We start from the raw sequence: 21073 nt of genomic DNA, 5'->3' as shown, positions 1-21073 counted from the left end.
CCATTGTTGTGAGGAAGGTGAAAAGAAAGCAACTAGACAAGAATGGGATGCTGAAGGAGTATGACCCTCATATTGGACTCTAGAAAGAGATTTGGGGCAACGAATGGCAAGCATGCCGATTGAGAAAAAACAAAGGAGCTGAATCACAAGTTAAGAGGATGAGGAGAACAGAAAGGTGGCTGAGTATAATGAAATTGGCACCTGGTTGAAGGCAATACCCTAAGGAAGAAGTTCGATAAGTAAAGAGATTAGTTTCGAGCTTTATCAGATTTGCTGAAGAAGCTGAAGAGAAAATTGAGGTGACTGCTGATAAAGGCGAACTTGTTGAACTTGTTCTAGTGGCCATATGTACTCACCTTGATCTTGCTTGGCGCGATGATGAAAAGGATGTTATTAGAGGTTTAGACCTCTTGTACAGGACAACAAAGATGGGGATATTGAAGAGGGAGGTTACTCCTTCCTTGAGATTGCTCAATGATCTTTAGAACTTCGCATGATGGATTTGATGATAAAGAGTGGCTGAAGAAATGCAGAAAACACATGGTTAATACCTTTGCATGAGCAGACCCTTCAGTATACTTGCTCCGGCTAGGTTTGATATTGATACACATGAAGGTCTCATGGGACTGCTTCCCAGTGTTCCTATCAATGATATTATTGATAATATCAAGTCAGCGATACTGAATCTGCTGGAATTTATAAATAAATAAATAAATCAATTATTGTTGTTATTTTCGTGTGTATTGATATTATTATCAATATCAACAATATTTTGAGAAGATCCCTGATAAAAGCTTTCTAGTATCAACGATACCATTGATGATATCCCAGATACTAACGATAATATCTCCGATACTAAGGAACCATCCATAAATAGGAAAAAATTGATAAAAAATTAGAAACTTCTAAAACCCCAACTATATATATATATATTCTTTTTGAAGGAATTTTGTTTCTTTGATGATTTCAATCACTAGTTTTTATGAATTAAAATTTGGATTTGGAGAGAAATATTTACTTCAAACGAAGATGTGTCGAAACTTAAAGGTCACGAAAAATCCATAGAAGCTTCGTTTTGCAGTAATACCACAGATAGACCAGGCAGGCACACTGGACTGAGATACGGCCCAGATTCCTAGGGGAGGTGGGATATTTTCTTCAATGGGGTGAAAGCCTGACTCAAAAAATCTCTGTTATAAATGACATCATGCTAATACAAAAAACTCAAGATGAACTACAAAAGAAAGAAGAAGTACGTACCTTGACTGCAATCATGCAAATCAACAGATAGCCCAAGTTGTTTTTGAAGGTGCAAGTAACTAGTCTCATAACTCATCCAAATATGCATGCCATATTTCTCCCACAGTTGTGCCTAGACCATAAGTTAAGCCACGCCATGGCCAAACTAGTGTAAACAATGTCAAACTGCTAAACATGGAACTACAAGCTAATATCAGCCCCACCAAAATAAACTAGTCATCATCCAGAATCTGTACAATTTTCTCTCCCACATAATTCCCCCACCCAAGGTCCTTGGCTATTCGGACGAATTCCACCCTCCTAGAAAGCAACAAATGTATGTAAGGCAACTGGAAAACTGATCTAACCACTCCCAGATAGGCTAAGGTTGTGTTCAGACTAATGGGGTTCGGCTCGCAGAACAACCATTCGATCAGCGGTTCTTTCCTCCAACCACAAGCTCATGCATCAACCTTGGAACAAGTATTGTCAGTAACTAATATGACCCTGCAAGCTTGGTTTAAAATAAATTTAAAAAAAAAAAAAAAATTTAAGAAAATTTGTTGTGCTTTTTGCTGATTCCGGGTCACCATTGGTTGTGAATCATGGTGACTTTTGGTGAATGTAGCATCTTTTAAATTCAAATTATAGTGGAGAGATCTCATTTAAAGAAAATTTGCTGTGCTTTTTAAATTCAAAATTAAAAAGAAAATTTGTTGTGCTTTTTGCTGATTCCAGGTGACCATTGGTTGTGAATCATGGTGACTTTTAGTGAATGTAGCATCTTTTAAATTCAAATTATAGTGGAGAGATGTCATTTAATGAAAAGACACCATAAATGGGCATGTGTCTTTTCATGAAAGGGAGTCAAAGCATCCCTTGTAAATCTGTAAAAACCTATCTTTGGTTCATTTTAAAACATCACAACAATCTCCTCTCCATTTTCTTTTCCACCATTTTCTTGCTTTTAAGTCTTTGTAAAAATTTGCAGAAATTGTGTAAATTACAGAGAGTTATTTGCAAATACAAAAGAAGTCAGGGAATAAATTATGAAAAATAAAGAAGTCAAGGGTGTACATTACAAAAGTGTGTTCAAGGTGCAGCTTTTGGTTTTGCAGGTCAAAGCCACATTTCTCCGATTCATGAGATGATGCTTATTGTATCCTAGAGGCAGATTTATTGTAACCCTCTTGCAAACTAATTTAACCAGTAGTCATGGTTTTGAATGTTGGTATTGGTCGACGTATTGGCCCGGTGTAAAAATGATACAATACGGTGTCATGTATCGGTATCAGGGCCGTATTGGCCCTTTTCAGTCAGATTTTTTTTAGCCAAAGAATTAAGGAAAATATCAGGAGAGAGAGAGAGAGAGAGAGAGAGAGAGAGAGAAAATAACAAGATAGTCAAGAATTAATCTTCTTTTCTTTTCTTTTTCTTTTCTTTTTTGTATTTTGGACATACATATGATGGTGTATCGGGCATTCTTTGATGAGAATTGTTGTCTGTCGGTTTGGCTCGTTGAAGGTCACCCACATGGGCCCTAATTAAACACAAATCAAGCATGATTTGGTGAACTAGGGCCCATTACATTGAAATACAACAAAAGGAAGATGAAAATATCAAAAAGATAGCGAAGGTTTACTCTTCTTTCCGATTTTTCCCATAATGGTCCACTTCACTTCCATTTGTCAAATCTCATTCAAATCATTTGTTTTGATGCCAAAATAGGTCTAAATCTACCCTAAAATGAGTTTTTTAAGCTTCTTCCACGGCTTAAATGAAAAAACGAAGAGGAGACATGATGAAATTTGAAAAAGAAAAATTCAAAATTAAGCTTTTATGGGCATATCGGCCTATATCGGCCATATTAGTGCCGATACAGGTCAATTTTTTCATATCGGGACGATCCAACCCTATATCGTGTATCGTCTCGTGCCGATACAGATATGATATGACCGTATTGGCCAATACTATACCAATATTCATATCTATGCCACTAGTAAAGTACAAATATCGTTTTAAAGATAGTGACACTGTAACACACCTTAAGCCTATCTTTAGGTGTGTTTTTCTTTTGTTTCCGTCTCTTCCATACATTTTAGCTCTTTCACAAGCTCCATACACGCACCTAGCATCATGGCACTACTTGTCGTTGCCACTATATCACCATTCCTTTGTTGGTGTACTTTCTAATCTGATCATTGCTTAGACACTCCTTGACAGAATATCTTGTCCTATTGACATAACATTCTAAATGATCATGGGGCCCATTGAAAGAATGGTCTTAAAATGAGAGATCAGCCCCTGCAAGGACACCTTCTTGTAATATGAAGGGCCGCATGCATGCATCCCAACGGCAAAACCCTATTCAGTTGCATGGATTACTTCTCTCATTAAGTTGCTTCCAGTATTCCCAAACACCTTGATTGATGCACCAAAGCAATTGACCATGCGACCAACGAGCATGATGCATCCATCCTTGCTCAAAAGGTGATGCCTTCAGCACCGTTAAAAATCTGCATGTGCATCAAGGCATCACAAGCTTCAAGATTAAATCTCCCATCCGGTAAATATGAGGTCTTGATGGTTGTGATCAACCTAAGCTTATTTATATCCTGTACTGATGTCCTACAAAGATGAACGCCCATTAAGAGCACTCAAAAACAAGCATTAGTGCATTACCCGATACCAGAACTCCATTAATTGTTAAGGGAATAAGAATTTTTCAATACTAAGGGTATCCTCCACTCTTAAACATTTTAGGAGCAGAGAAAAATAGATTATGATTTTGGAATTTCTATTTTAGTAGAATTTTTTTTTTTGAAATAATGAAATGGAGCTCTTTGGTGTTGTATTAGAAGAAGAAAAAAAAAAGAAAAAAAGAAAAAGAAAGAGGTTATTGTATTCACACTAATATCCTTTCATGATTTTTTAGAAATTCCATAATCGTGATTTTTTATTATTATTATTATTATTATTACTTTAGCCAATGCATCCTATATGTCAAAATGGGTGTATAATTCAAATCTTACACCTAAATCACAAATCTTAAATAATCATACGATAATCATAGAATTGCATAAATGAGCCCAAAATTTTATTTTTATTCATTTTTTTCTTTCTTTTAATAATTTTGCTTACAAAACATGGAAAAAACCCTCCCCTACGCTTTTTCATTTTTCTTTCTTTTCACCCATTTTTTCTTCTTTATTTTATAGGTTTTTTTTATTACAATGGCCCTAAGGTTTGACCATTGTAAGGTTTTGACTCTAACTTCCTAGCTCTTCTTTCGATGGCCCTGAGTCAGCTTTTTGAATTTATTTTTGAACAAAAAATGCCCTTCTACGGTAGCCGACATCATCCGATATTTGAGTGTCTCAGAAGTCAACTGGTCGTTTTTGAAAAAAAAAAAAGAAAAAAAAAAAAGAAAAAGAGTAGGTCTCATTTAATCAGAGGATTAGGCCTATTCCACAGGAGTTTTAATCCATTCATTTTATTCAAGGCATCCTAGGACCTCAGAAGGCATTATTTCTTCTTGATCCAAGCTCTCTATAGCCCCCAAATGGAGATAATGGTGGTCATTCATTTCAAACGGTTTCCTCTGGTGTGGTTCACCCTTGATGTCTTCTTCTATCAATCTTGAGGTCATACCCTGAAATTAAATTCCCATTTGAATGGTCGAAGTGGATTTCAGCAGAAACTCACGGTGAGCCCCACAAAACCTATCCAAAAACCTATGAGGGGCTATGATTGAACCTCATACCCCATTTGTGTTTTTTGGAATTTTTTTAAAGAGAGAGGGGACCACCACCGCAAAAGCCATTAAATTGTTGCTACCACCTCCGTGGGACCCACTTTGGTGAGTTTTCGGCGTGCATTCGGTGACACTCTCTCCATTGTGGACACGAAACTCTTTCTGGCTACTTTTTTCGAGTTTTTTTTTCTCTTTAGAAAGTGGGACCACCAACCATTCCAAAAGTTCCAACAATTAGAAGATAGTTGTGCGGGGCCACTAAACTCTTCGGCAGGCCTCCGGCGAACTATTCACCTTGTTGTGGGACCCACATCAACTTTCAAGTGGGAAAACAACTTTCACCCTCCGACTATCATTTGAACTTGCTGACAACCACAATCCCTAATATGGCGGATAGAGGTAAGATTGTGCAAGGAATATGGAGTTTTTTTGTTTTTTTTTTTTTTGGGGGGTATCGTGGGAAATGCACAGAGTTTTTTTTTTTTTCTTTTTTGCTTTTGTTTTTTTGGACGATGGCTAGTGTGGCTCGCACCTAGGCACTGTGGATCGCACTTGCCCAGTGTGGACACTATGGATCACACCTAGCCAATGTAGATCGCACCAAACCACTGTGGATCGCACCAAACCACTGTGGATCACACCTGGCCAGTGTTGATCGCACCTAGCCTTTGTGGATCACACTTGGCCTCTCTCATTCACAGTATATGTTCTGTTAATTTATCTACACTAATAGTTTATCCATCATGCACAACAAGTCCAATGTATGAGAGACAATCTTTGCCTGGACTATGTTCCAGCAAAGGTGTCCTCGAAATGCTAGATAGACTTTCTAACTCTATTGAAGGATGATTTTGAGAAGTATGATATACGGAGAGAGCTTTTCATAAAAACGTGGGGATCAAACCTGGGATGGTTAGATCGCACCTGGGATCACTGAGATTGAACCTAGAGTTTGGGATCGCACTTGGAGTCTGGCATTACACCTGGGGTCTTTTTTTTTTCAAACTTCTCCCTTTCTTTCAAATTTCTCAATTTTTTCAAGCTTTTCTCTTTCTTTCAAGCTTCTCATTGTTTTTTCAAACTTCTCTCTTTCTTTGAAGCTTATCAATTTTATTTTTTCCAAACTTCTCTCTTTTTATTAAACTCACACCAAATGGATGTTCCTACTGTTGAATTAATTTTCATCCTGAATGGCCATTCGAAGGCGACCATCATGTTCCGTTATGTTAATCAACTACCAGTAATTTGAAAACAAGACCATCTTCTATTATATTACCCCGACTATCATGCAACTGGGATATGTGGAATACAGTTTCCCCCTGGGGATTGCAACTGGGATCTGGGATCAATGTTCGAAGTATCGATTTCGCTACAAGTTTCATTGGCCAGGGATACAGAAACAATATCGATATCACTGATAACCAGAAATGCGAGGAAACATAGGAAAAATGGTAGAATTTTCAACGAAACTTCAGGAGATGTTAAAATGTACATATTTGCATATTTAGAAATTAAAAAAATAATAATAATAAAATTGCAAATTGAATGCATACATAACAAGTTTCCATTAAATGGGGCCTTAAAAGCATGTGTTGTCGTAAGAAATCAGTACAACCATCTCATCTAGCCTACTTAACCATCCAACATTTCATCCAAACATCCATCAATATTGCAAAATATCAACAACAAATAATATTTCACCAAGAAATCATGAACAATTGGAAAGGAAATGAAAGGTTGTGGTTTCAATATCGCGCATGTTGCGATATCGATAATATCAAGATATTATTAATATTATTAATGACAAATTGAACACTACATACAACTATGTGCCCATGAAAAAAAAAATGAAATAAATTTTTTTCTAATAAATAAAATTCTGATGATATCAATATGTTGGTGATATTATTGAAATATTATCGATACACTTATGATACAAGCATTACCTAGAATTTACATAGTCGAAAATATTAACAATACATTAGCGATATTGATGCATTGGCAATACAAGTGACACCTAGAATTTACATAGTTGAAAATATTGATGATTACATTAGCAATATTGATACGTTGACAATACTTAGCGATACATTGCTAATACTTGGAATTTCTGATACTACCAGCGTTATTGGTATAGCTACCAGTGTTATCGGTATCGTTGAGCTGGAGATAAAGATAATATCAGAGATATTTCGATAATATCGAAGATAATTCGAACACTGCATGTCGCTCTAACAACTGCCTATGTGACTCATTGGTAAATATCAAGGACTGGGTACACCAATTCCTGGTATGTACGTCGGTAAATATTCAATGAATAGAACGGGGAAGAATACTTGTAGCAATCGAGTTCATACTTATCACAAGATGCAATTATATACAGGAAAGGAAATAACATTGTATCGAACTCACCACATGAACATTTCTCAATTCTCAATTTCACTACATCACTAAAACCCCCAACTTTGACTTCGAACTCATCTGCAGATATCGTTGTACATACTGTCCTCTGCACATCGAGACTGAGTCTCATTCGTTTCTTCAACCATGGAGTCACTCTTCCTGAAAAAGTAATGGCATCTTCTCTTCTAATGAGGAAGAACTGTTGTATCTTGCTTCTCACTTCATCAAGAAGTTTCATTACCAGGTATTCTCTAGCATCTTCAACAATGCATTTGCACTCTCAGATATGTTTGTGGTTGTGATGTTATATCTTCTGCTCCGAAAGAATAAAGATGCCTATCTTTCTTTATTTATATTACTAAGCCAGTGATATGCGAAAGGGTAGGCCAATACTATACAATGCATGAGCTCCTCAATGTCTTTCATGCACGTCTTAACAGCTAACCAATGGTACTTCTTCAATGACCTATCCTTATATGCATGCATCATATTTGAGAAAACACGGTGTACTGAATAGCCATGTGTTGCAGAAGGGAATATGAATTTCACTTCACCGATCAATCCTTTATGACAATCCGATATAATAATAATGTCCTCAACTGCTACAATTATTCCTCGCAAATTACGAAGGAACCAATTCCAACTTTATTGTTATCCAACTCCCCGATCCTATAAGCTACTGTGAGGATGTGATTATCATCATCCAACACCGTAGCCATCAACAATACACCTTTATACCTCCCTTTCAGGTGAGCCACGTCCACACACAAAACCTTTTAAAAAAAAAAAAAAAAACACTGAAAGCAGGAAGCACAACGTATAAATGTGTAAATGATCCCATAACCTCATTAATTGCAATATCCTTACCAAACCATGCCTTCATATAACTGGCATTAACTCTGTAATTCTCAGACATTCCATGATGTATATCGCTTGGCCTGCATGCTAGACCTTTCTTCATGCGGCCAATGACAAATTCACTGCATATCTTACTGCTTACGTATCGATGTCTTCCTGTCCCTTTATAAGTTGCTTTACATTTACCATGCCCTTTCCTTACAACAGTTATCTCACTATGAGCTATCACCTCAGAATGTAACTGACGATAAGCTATTGCCTCAAAAGAATAGCTACATGTGTGTTTAGATCTGTATATCTTTATTTTGAAAACACTAGCAACATCTACTCTTGATGCATACACCATCGAACCATAATTTTCGATAAGACATTTAATAGCATATCTCTACTTGTTTGCTTTCAAAACCTTATATTGGAGATGTTTTCGCATCGCAAACTTGCAAAAGAGCATCATTCAGTCAACTCTTGTCCTTGTACATCTGTCTAACAGCTATTTCATTAGGATTGTCAACAAAATCCGGATATCCCAAAAAAATCTGCGTGAATAAATGCAGCATCGTAGTCGCATATGTTAAGTGACAACATTTCGAATGGTGCAACCACAACATCTACTGTAGAATGACTCCGTAGAGTTGATGGTCGCTCACAACTGTCGAGCCTTGAATCGTGTATAAGTGCATTGGTTAATGGGCTAGATACATCTACACCAACCGATGAGGGGATGTGACGCAGGGATGAACGTGATGAGGTCGATCACTGTCTTCCTCAAGGATAACTACTCTGAATCCACAGAGCTTCTCTGGACTCCTCACAGAGACTTCTCAAATCCACAAGGAAAGAAAGCAAGAAAAATAGAAATAAATTCTAATAAAATTCGAAATTGATTAATGAATCAAATAAACGAGTTCACAACCCTTTAAATAGGGATACCAAGCAATGGGAGAGAAATCAGAAGCAAACTACAACTAAAACTCCTAGAATTCGCAAGTTACTATAAATAGTAAACTTACTATTTATAGACGGTCGTGATGTCTACTAGTGTGCAAGGTTTTCGGCCAAAAATAGTAAGTGTCCTATTTGGCCTCACCAAGCTGTTCTCCTAATTATTCTAAGCTCTTTTCATGTTGGGCGCAACTCCTAAAGCCCAACGGATGAAGAGTTATAATGAAACTAAAACTTACTATTTATAGTAAAAACGAAATTAAAATAAGGAAACGACCGTCGATCCAGGGGTATTTCGCAAATCCGGCTTGCGCAACCCAGCGTAGCGGGGTTGGGTGGCTAAAGTAGCTCGTTCTACCCCAAAGTCATTGCCCAATAATTCATTCCGGATTGTGAGATACGCCCGATCTAAAGTCCGACGGTCCGGATCACTCCTGTCGTCGACCGGGCCTTTTCTGATCCATCTTGGCTATGAAACTGTCCAAGACCCACTCTACATCAATCCCCTCTACTTCAAAAGAACTCGTCCTCGAGTTCTCGTCCTGCTCTGGTTCATGGTACTCGGTTAGGTCCGCGATATTGAAAGTCCATGAGATCACCATGTCATCTAGAAGATCAACAACATAAGCGTTATCACTGATCTTTCGGATGATTGGGACGGGTCTGATCTTCTTGTTCTTCAACTTGTTGTACGTCCTGGTCGGAAATCTCTCTTTGCGCAAATAGATTATAACGCGGTCGCCCACCTCGAACACTTTTTGTCGCCGATGTTTCTCCGCTCGTTCCTTGTACTTCTCGTTCGAGGCATGTAGCTTGGTCTACACTTCCGCATGGATGCCCATGATCCTATCTGCCATATGTTCAGTTGTAATACTCGTGCTTGGGAGCTTGGGCAGAGGGACCACGTCAACTGTGTGGCGAGGCACTCGTCCGTAGATAATCCGGAATGGTGATTTCCCTGTCGAGCAATTCACCATATTGTTGAATGCAAACTCTACTTGAGACAATGTAAAATCCTACTGCTTTGGTTTTTTTCTTGAAATACAACGAAGGAGGTTTCCCAACGTGTGATTCACACCTCGGTCTGCCCATCAATCTGTGGGTGGTAGACGCTACTAAATTAAAGTTGTGTATCGAATCAAGTCCACAAAGTCCGTCAAAAGTGGCTAACAAACTTCATGTCACAATCAGAAGTAATAGTCTTAGGGACCCCGTGTAGCCGTACAACCTCCCTAAAGAATATATTTGCCACATGTATTACATCGAGGGTCTTCTTGAATGAGATAAAGTGCGTCATCTTGGAGAAACGATCTACTACAACGAACACCAAATCCATGCCGAGTTGTGTTCATGGGAGACCAAGCACGAAGTCCATAAATAAATCCTCCCAAGGACTGTCAAGCATAGGTAACGGGGTGTAGAGGCCCGTATTCTGATATTGCCCCTTGGAGGTCTGACAAACATGATAACGTTGTACGGCTTTTCCCACATCACGTACCAATTATGGCCAGTAATACCGCTCTTCTACAAGAGCTCGCATCTTGTCTCGCCCAAGGTGTCCACCGAGGCCACCTCCATTAACTTCTGAATAATCTGCTCTCTCAGAGAACTTTGAGGGATGCACAATCGATTCCCTTTGAAGAGGAAACCGTCTTGTATATGAAGGTCACTAGGGTGACCTTCTTGGCACTTCATCTAAGAATCTTTGAAGTCCTCGTCCTTGACATGCAGCTCCTTGAGACAGTCGAAGTCGACCACCTCGTTACTCATCGTAACAAGTAGTGATGCGCGATGACTAAGTGCATCAGCCACCTTATTTTACTGCCCTAACTTGTGCTGCAGAATGAACGTGAATTCCTGTAAAAACGCAACCCATCTAGCATGCACACGATTCATGTTAGTCTGACTATATAAACTCTAATGTTTGATAGTCAGTGTACAGAACAAACTCTCTTTGAATCAGATAATGTCATCAATGTCGTAGCGCCTGAACAACTGCGTACAACTCAAGCTCATACATCGATCACTTCTTTCGAGTTTCGCTAAGCTTCTTGTTGTAGAAGGCTACCGGCCTACCTTCCTGTGATAATAATCCTCCAATTCCGACGTATGAAGCGTCACACTCAACCTCAAATAGCTAGTCGAAATTAGTAAGCACTAACACCAGTGTTGTGGATAAACGATGCTTGATCTCATAAAGGCTCTTGTCAGCTTCATCAATCCACTGAAACGGTCATTTTTCATGCAATCTATAATAGGCGCAACTATTGTGCTAAAATTTCGCACAAATTGACGATAGGTCGCCAATCATGAAAACTCTTCACCTCATAAATGTTTATCGGGATTGGCCGTTCCCTAATGGCTCGCACCTTTTCATCGTCTACATGGATGCCTGTGGACATTACAAAAAATCCTAGAAACAACAGACTGTCCGTTAAAAAACTACACTTCTTCAAGTTGAGGTACAACTTGTTAATTTGTAGGACCTGCAGCACCTGCCTGAGATGTTTCTTGTGCTCCGTCTCATCCTGGCTATATATTAGTATGTCATCAAAATATACTACCACAAATCGGCCAGTGAACGGTTTTAAAACTTAATTCATCAAACGCATAAAAGTACTTGGTGCGTTCGATACGCCAAAAGCAGTGTTCAAATTATCTCCGATATTATCTTTATCTCCAGCTTAGCGATACCAATAACGCTGGTAGTATCAGAAATTCCAGGTATTAGCAATGTATCGCTAAGTATAGCAAATGTATCAATATCGCTAATGTAATCACCAATATTTTCAACTATGTAAATTCTAGGTGTCGTTTGTATTGTCGATGCATCAATATTACCAATATTTTCGACTATCCTTGACGAATATATAGACATTGTCTCGTCCTCGATGGGTCGCATCACGGTCCGACTGCCAGGGTCGACCGAGTAACATATGACATGCTTCTATGTCGACTACATCGCAAAGTATTTAATACTTATAATTTTCACTAATTGAAAATGAGATAGTGCATTGTTCAATTACATTGGTCTTGTTCACCTTTTTTATCCAGTCAATTGACAGGGAATGATGTTTTGTCGTTAGTAGCTGCAACTTGTCCACTATCACTCTTGAGACGATGTTCTCGCTACTACCACTGTCTATGATCACATCACAGACCTTTCCGTTGACAGTTTACCGCGTACGGAATATATTGTGTCGTTGTGGATGTAATTCCTTCCGTGGGGTAAACAATAATCGCCTCACAACTAGAGATTCGCTACGATCCTCGCCCATCAATTCATTGCCATTTGCTATTTCCTCAGTGGCTTGTTCATGCTCATCAAAGCTAAGGTCTTCTTCTGCGGCCTCACATTCAGTGCCCCCTTCGTTTATGGTCAAGTGTGTTGCGGGACGTTGAGAACAGGTGTTTGATAAGTGGCCTGGTTGACCACAGTGGTAACAATTGTTTGACCTTAGCCGAACGTAAGGATTTGGAATTCTACTCGGGCCCGCTGTTGTGGGTGCTATATGTTGAGGCCTAAATGAGCTGATACCCGTATCGCGATTTGCGTTTGCAGGAGGTTGAGGACGTTCTCCTACTGGTTCTTTTCCCCGTGCCAACATTGGATCCTGCGTGGGACCCATTATGGGGGGATCGAGTTGAAGGATAAGGCCGATTCGAAACTCTTGCAAGCTGCATTTTTGCCCTACCTGGCAAATGAACCGCTTCATCCACGGTCCCGACTGGGTGCATCTGAACTCGATCCTAAATTGTCGATCGTAACCCTCCTATAAATCGTGCCACTTTCTGTGACTCAAATTCTGACAGATTGTTTCGTGTTACCAACCGCTAGAATTCTTCGGTGTAATCTCGATAGTCACTTTCAGCACGATCTAGATGATCGCCTCCATGGATTGGTCGTCAGGCAAAACCTTCATTAAGGTCCTCATTGGTAGAACTTGAATCATCTGGTATAGCCCTATAGTTTGCCACTGGTAGTGCTCTACAGAAATCGAGGTTGTGCCATATAGTAACCACAAGCGGCGGAGCAACCATAGGCAACAGAGCACCGCCTACGGCTCGGGGCGGAAGTAGTGCATCCGTAAGACGGTCGAGGGTTGCCTGCAACCCTTGCATGGTCAACTGACTCTCCCAGTGAAAAGTTCCATTCTTTTCGCAAGATCACTAATCCCTGGATCACCGTCCACAGGATTTTGGCTCATACCTTCGTTGTTTGTCATCAATCTGAGGAGAATCCTCGCTCTGATACCAATTGACGCAGGGATGAACGTGATGAGGTCGATCACTATCTTCCTCGAGGATAACTACTCCGAATCCACGGAGCTTCTCGAATCCACGAGGAAAGAAAGCAAGAAAAATAGAAATAAATTCTAATAAAATTCGAAATTGATTAATGAATCGAATAAACGAGTTCACAACCCTTTAAATAGGGATATCAAGCAATGGTAGAGAAATCAGAAGCAAACTACAACTCCTAGAATTCGCAAGTTACTATTTATAGACGGTCATGATGTCTACTAGTGTGCAAGGTTTTCGGCCAAAAATAGTGTCCTATTTGGACTCACCAAGCTATTCTCCTAATTATTCTAAGTTCTTTTCATGTTGGGCACAACTCCTAAAGCCCAACGGATGAAGAGTTATAATGAAACTAAAACTTATTATTTATAGTAAAAACGGAATTAAAATAGGGAAACGACCGTCGATCCAGGGGTATTTCGCAAATCTGGCTTGCGCAACATGGTGTAGCGGGGTTGGGTGGCTAAAGTAGCTCGTTCTACCCAAAATCATATATTTTACACCCGATAACTCATTCTGGATTGTGAGATAGACCCAATCTAAGGTCCGACGGTCCAGATCACTTCTGTCATCGACCGGGCCTTTTCTAATCCATCTTGGCCATGAAACTGTCCGTGACCCACTCTACATTAGGATGTCTATGCAGTCTTTACTATCCGAATATCGAAAAGTTGGCACCACGCAACTATCAAGCCTCAGATCATGTATAGGTGCATTGATTGATAGGCCAGGGATGTCTGCAAGAACTAGTGCAAGGATGTCCATGCAATCTTCGCTATCCAACAATTAAAATGTTGGCACATCACAATTGTCGAGCCTTGGATCATGATTAGGTGCGTTGGTTGATGGGTCATGGATTCTACACCAACTGGTGCGGGGATGTCTATGCAGTCTTCGCTATCCAACAATCAAAAAGTTGGTACCTGAAAACTATCGAGCCTCAAATCATGAATATGTGCATTGGTTGATGGGTCAGGGATGTTTGCACGTAGCGGTGAGGGGATATCCATGCAGTCTTCGCTATCCAACCATTGAAAATATAGAGCCTCACAACTGTTGGGCCTCGGATCACAAATATGTGCATTGGTTGATGGGTCAGGTATGTCTGCACCAACTGGTGAGGGGGCGAATGGAAATCCCATCTCCAAAACAGTATCCACAATTCTTATTGGCTCATTCAGATCTACGAACTCAAGTTCTTGGACCACACTTGTAGATCTAACTTTCTCTATATACACAAATATCTGAACATTGGGGTTCTGACTAGAGAAAATCAAACACGTCAGGATATCTTCATCATCTCTGATAATTTGTGGATAAAGTGACATGGTACTCTGCACAGTATAAACAACCTTCATTCTAACCTTGTATTCATTGGGTGTTGTCTTCGTAATCTTATGCATTTTAAATATGAGCTCCTCACATGTAATCTCAGTGCTCACAACAACAAACTTAGATTCGCCACCCTTATATGACCATCTCTTTTGTTCCTATACTAGCACCCCATCATAATGGCACAGTATGGGCCAGCGAGCCATGATCTTCAAATATTGTTGAACCTGAAAGGAAAGAGCTCATTCTATTAGACTTAGAATAACAATATAAAACTCTTAAATAGATCTTCATTGTCATCTACTACCGATCTCCGTTATGCATTTTCAACAGGATCACCGTTGATCTTAATCCAAGAATCTCTGATGTGCATTTCCAATAGGATCACTATTGAGCTTCGTCCAAGGATCTCCGTTGTGCATTTTCAATAGGATCACTGTTGTGCATTTCCAACAGGATTACCATTGAGCTTAGCCCAAGGATCTCCATTGTGCATTTCCAACAAGATCACTGTTGAGCTTAGTCTAAGGATGTCCGTTGTGCATTTTCAATAGGCTCACCATTAAGCTTAGTCCAAGGATCTCCATTATGCATTTTCAACAGGATCATTATTGAGCTTAGTCCAAGAATCTCTGTTGTGCATTTTCACCAGGATCACCATTGAAATGGACAAGGATATCTGTGTTCGTAGATCAAAAAATAAAAAATACATGTTATACCCACCTTTATGTCGATAGTCTCAGGACGGACAATGACTACTGCTAGCCCCACAGAAGGGAGGGTTGTCATCAGAGAGTAGTCCCACGCTCTAGAAAAAAAAAAAAACCTCGAAAAAGTAGCTAGAAAGAGCTCTGAGTCCCACAATGGAGAGAATGTCGCCAGGAACATGCCGAAAATTGATGGAGTGGGTTCCACGAAGGTACGGCAATGGTCGAACGGCTTTTGTGGTGTTTTTTTTTTAAAAAAATAACTGGAGCTGCATTAAAAGAGCAGAAGGAACAAGGAAGAGGAGAGAAAGCAGGAAAAGAGGAAACAAAAGGCCTAAAAAACCTAAAAGGGGACCACTGTTGAGATAGCAGACGACCCCTAGGCGCCCAAAATGCTAAAATCAAAAGACCTTAAATCTTTTACATTTGAAGCCCATTCAATCACCAGATTTTTGACCCTCGATCCCACCCTCGAGGAAGTCGAAGAGATATTTTCGAAACACTGGCTTTTATGGTGTTTGTCCCCTCTCTGTAAAAAGTTACAAATGAAGTCTGAGGTTAGGTCTTAGCCCCTTTATTGGTTTTCAAACAGGTTTTGTGAGGTCCATCATGAGTTTCTGCTGAAATACACTCCAACCATTCGAATGAAGATTTAATTTCAAGGCATAGCCCCAAGATTGAGGGAAGAAGACATTAAGGATAGACCACATCAAAGATTCAAAGGAAACAACTTGAAATGAACAACCATCATCATCTCCATTTGGGGCCACAGAGGGCTCAGATCAAGATGAACTCAATGCCTTTTTAGGTTCCAGGATGCCCCGTATAAAATGAACGGACCGGATCTCCCATGGAGTGGGCCCAATCCTCATTTTTGGGACCCACTCTCCTCTTTGAAAAAGACTCGTTTTTAACTTCTATGGACTCAAGTACCAAGGGTATTTGGTCCTAAAAAAGCAACAGAAGTTGACCCAAGGCACAAAAAGAAGAAGAAGAAGAAGAAGAAGAAGAAGCATTGGGAAGTTGGGGTCAAAACCTTGCAATGGGTCAAACCTTAAGGCCATTGTAATTATAAATAAATAAATAAATAATGATGATAAAAAACTTGTTTTTACCCCTTTTACCATTTTACACATGATATGTATATTGTATGCATGTTCTCAATCAATAATATCGTGATATGTGATTACTTTTCGTGGTGTATGTTGATGGGAAATGGATTATTGATGAGTTTTTATTTTTGAGTTTTCTGATTTATTTGTATGTTTTTAGAAGTTTTCAATATCTTATAATTTATGACACGATTGGCAAATTGATATGATTCGACTCCTGTTACGATATGCAATGTGATAATGATTTTGACAACATTGTATGCTGGATAACAAGTGCGAGCATGTTATATTCATTCCTTTTTTTCCGTTTTGGCGTTTTTAATGAAGTGCAAGTAGGGAATTCAACAGCACATTAATTTTCTAAGATCTTTTTTAAAGAATATTAGTAGGGTAGAGATTTGGAAATTTGAAATTTCCTTCGATTTCACCAATTGGTTCTTTCCAGCAGGAACTAGAAATCTGCCATCATCAAAGTTGCAGCATGCCCACAGATTTGGAGCTGTCCAGCTTCTTCTGCCTTTAAAAATTTTCATGTAGGTTGAATATTAATTTTGTAGAGATCACTTAAAACATATAACAGAGCCATTACCTTCATGTAAACTTCTTTTTAATTATTTCCTTTCCTCTTCTTGTAAGCATTCTTCTCAAGTTTTTATGATACACCATGTTAAAGTTAGCTAGCAACTTCGCCTATCCGGGATCTTGAAAATTCCTTTAGGATTAAGTTCTTGGAGGAAGTGGCAAGCTTGATTAGACTTGCTTCATCTTTTGAGAAAGTAAAATCAAGGCTCAGGTTTGGTCTTTATCTGCATATTAACCTTGCATCTAGTGAATGGTAGAAAGCATAAGCAAACTCAATGACATGAAAATGATGGGCATGGTATGAATACTTCACTTCAACCAATTACATCTATGCGAGAAAGCATCGATCGTGAAAGTACAATCCCACCTATTTTTAACTTCAAACCTCTCTATTGGAAGATGAAAATTGTGGATGATTGCAGCTTCTGGGGCTTCCATCTTCCATTTCTTCTGATATTTTCAGAAAGAGAACCACAGAATGAATAAGAGCGGATCAACAAGAAAATGAAATGTATTATAGGCAGTGTGATGGTATGGTTGTGGTACTATGCAGTAACAAGTAACAATTTGGCATGGACAGGAAGTGCACCTCAACCCAGTTGCATTACAAAAGTACTACTATAAGGTATCTAATATGTACCAATAAATTTTTTTTTTAATAATAAATAAATAAATAACAAGTACCGATGGACTAACGAAAACCACATTTTTTATTCTCTTTGTATCCCCCTAAAAATGGATTTTTGACAAACAAAAAAAGATGTTGCGGAGACAAGGTTTTAACCTATGACCTCAAGGTTATGAACCTTGAGGGCTACCAAACTGCTCTACCCCGCGCTAAAGAACTGGGAACTAATGGACGAACAAGAGCTGGATTGCAAAATCTTTTCTACTCCCTCCCTCCCATTAAGTATGTTTGAAGAACGTAACAAACAACATGTATTGTAAAATGTGCCTGAAATCAATATGAATCCATTGGCAATCTACTATTACAATGGGGTTGTGGGCCATTCTAATGTTGAAAGGAGATCCTTTGGAAGATTGCGTCTTTCAGGGTATTATGAGATAGTTGAAGGAGAAGCAGAAAACGCCTTGAGGATAGGGCTGCGTAGGAAGAATCCTTAAAAAGAAGAACTCTTTTCATGATCATTAACTGGCCATTGTCGAAGTAGGATTTCCGAGTGTGTTCAATGGCAAACCTTTTGGGGAATCAGGTTGGTGATTTGGAAGGTCGAAGCTAGCAATTTCTGTGGAGGTTGGGTTTCCACTATACCCTTTTGTTTTTGCGTGTTCCATCTTCTGTTTATGTAGAACTTCGACAATACAAAATGCAGATGCATTCTAAAAGCTAAAGTGAAGATCAGCATAGCTTATGCATAAATCCTTCATTTCCAAGGCATAATGAGATGGTCATTTAAATGCAATGACAACAGAAAGACTCAACCAAACAATCTTCCGAATTCTTCCTACCCTAATACAACCAAATTCACACAGACATGAGAACGGTAAAGAGCAGGCAGTTTGGATTCAAGCCCAGTCATAACAAAACATCAGAAACCAACCTAGAAAGCAGATTCCATGAAAACAGAACAATTTTATATACAAGTCAATCTGCATACATTTGTGAAATTCTCGCAAAATTAAACTACAGGTAGAACTCTACCTGCCATTAACTATATAAAACAGAATTCCGAAATAGGCATACACAAGCAAATAATGAGTATGTGAACAAGATAACCCCAAAATTTAAGCATCACATAGACCTCTTATGGATATTAGGTCCAGCATGTAGAGGCAGCTGAAAGGCTGTATCTCTGGTGCACAGATTATAATTCCTCAACATTGAGATTTTTTACTGTAATTGCACCCAGATGAGAGAATGTAATTCCCAGATCACGAAACGTGATTCACTGCTAGAAAATAAATAAATAAACAGAATGGTTTATTTTCTTTTTCTATAGTGAACTACCACAAGCCACAACCAAGAAAAAAAAATACACACACATGAATCAAAAGTACAGTTGGAAAAAGGTACTCAAAACAAGGCAATCCTACAGTAGAAGACGATAAGAATGAAACTGTTTGAAAACCGTAAAAGGTTTAGGTTCTGTTTTTCTAGTTGATGCGAAATGAGTGTATTAGGATGAGTAGTTGAACTGAATTTCAATACATCAATTAAATATACAGGAATTAAGCAAGGTGGACGTGGAATCTTTTTATTTATAGTGATCAGCCCCTCATTGCAATTCCACAACTTGAGGGGTGTAGCATAGCATTCGCACGCCTCTCTGAAGAGTTAGTTTAAGCTACCTGAAAAAAAAAAGATAGATAGATAGTAAAAATAAAGATAAAATAGCAAAATATGGTAAATAGTAAAAATGAAATTGAGTTTTCAAGTAAAGGGGCAATAAAATAAAATTTAAAAAAAAAAAAAATCACAACCGCCTGTGTGGGGCCCACCGAGTTGTGTGCATACGATATCGCCCCGCGCATTAAGCAAGCCCCGCTGCCATGATGGCATACTCCAAAAATCAGGCACGTCGAATCATCAAGTGGGCCACACCATTGAAAACAATGTACGGCCACCTGAAAACCTCCAAACTCATATGGTGATCCACGTGATGTCTGGATGGGACCCTGATGGACGGACTAGATACCACAACGAGCCCTACGCAAACAAGGGTTATGGAAAAAGCTTATTCTACAATGTTGCAGAGGAACCGAGAGGGGTTCTGTGGGTAGTTGTTTAAATGACTAACGGTGATATTATTTAGCTTATTAGGGGTATTTTCAGGAAGAAGAAAGGAAGAAAGGGCAGTAGGCAGATGGTAGCTTACCATAGAAGAAAGGAAGGCAAGAAGCCGCGACAAAGGAAGTCGCGCGGCGCGTGGAAGAAAGTCTATGAGAAAAAGTAAAATACTGTGGCAGAGCGTGATTGTTGATACGCATGCACTAATATATTTCACACGCAAATTAATTGAACAAACAAATACTTATTAATTAATTACAAGGAGATACATCTGGATGTTGGCTGATTGACTGATTACAATGGGGAGTTTAAGAATGCCACTTTGACCGACACGACCCCTGGGGAGCGTTGCAATGTTTAGGTTTTAAGAATGTCACTTTGACGGACACGACCTCTGGGGAGCATTGCAAGTCTATCTATTTTTCCATATCATTTTATTTTAAGATACTGGCCCAATAATAAAGCAGATCCGAGGCTTGAGTGGACCACGCCAAAGAAAGCAGTGGTGCCAGTGACACCCGGAATTGAAACTTTTAAGGGCCCACCCATCCAACTTATTCTTAAGGTATCCAACTTATCCGTAAGGTCACATGGACATGAATTAAAAGAAAACACAAATATCAACTTGATCCAAAACTTTTTTTTAGCTCCGAAGAGTTTTGGGTGACAAGTGTTTAATTCCCACCATGTAGTCCACTTGAACCTTAGAATTCCTCATTTTTGGGCTTTGGGCTTGAATTCAAAAATATTGGGGCAAAATGGATGGACAGGGTAGAGAAAACTCGTGCATCACGGTGGCTCCTTAGAGCCATTGTCTATTCTTAGCTAAGGAGGGAAGGGTTAGTACCAAAACCATGTTTGACTTTTCTTTTTGAACGTTAGTACACACACCCCCATTGTTAGCCATACCTCACTTGAAAATAAGTACCTAGATGTTGATTATGAATATCCACGTTCTAAATTTTAATAAAATATTTTCTTTTAAAAATTGTATAATTGTTTTGTGATCATTAGTTAAAGGAATCACTTCCACCAATATTAAAATATAATCAATAGCTAAGATATTGTAAAGATGTTCAAAAGATAAGAAAAA

General features: G+C 38.9%; 1 long non-coding RNA gene and 1 pseudogene across 1 annotated transcript; both read right to left on the bottom strand.

The window, feature by feature from the left end:
- Positions 1–1778: 1778 nt before the first annotated feature.
- Positions 1779–19537, bottom strand: LOC131232762 (4-hydroxy-tetrahydrodipicolinate synthase, chloroplastic-like; annotated as a pseudogene).
- Positions 14789–15772, bottom strand: LOC131232765 (uncharacterized). The gene is made up of 2 exons (XR_009164928.1): positions 15554–15772; positions 14789–15057 (listed from the first exon to the last, which is right to left on the bottom strand). It is a non-coding gene; the product is annotated as an uncharacterized LOC131232765 (long non-coding RNA).
- Positions 19538–21073: the final 1536 nt, after the last annotated feature.

The sequence above is a fragment of the Magnolia sinica genome, chromosome 18 (genome assembly GCF_029962835.1).
Source record: "Magnolia sinica isolate HGM2019 chromosome 18, MsV1, whole genome shotgun sequence".
NCBI classification, from domain to species: domain Eukaryota; kingdom Viridiplantae; phylum Streptophyta; class Magnoliopsida; order Magnoliales; family Magnoliaceae; genus Magnolia; species Magnolia sinica.
The sequence above is the reverse complement of the archived record's forward strand: the minus strand, read 5'-3'. Positions and strand labels throughout refer to the sequence as shown.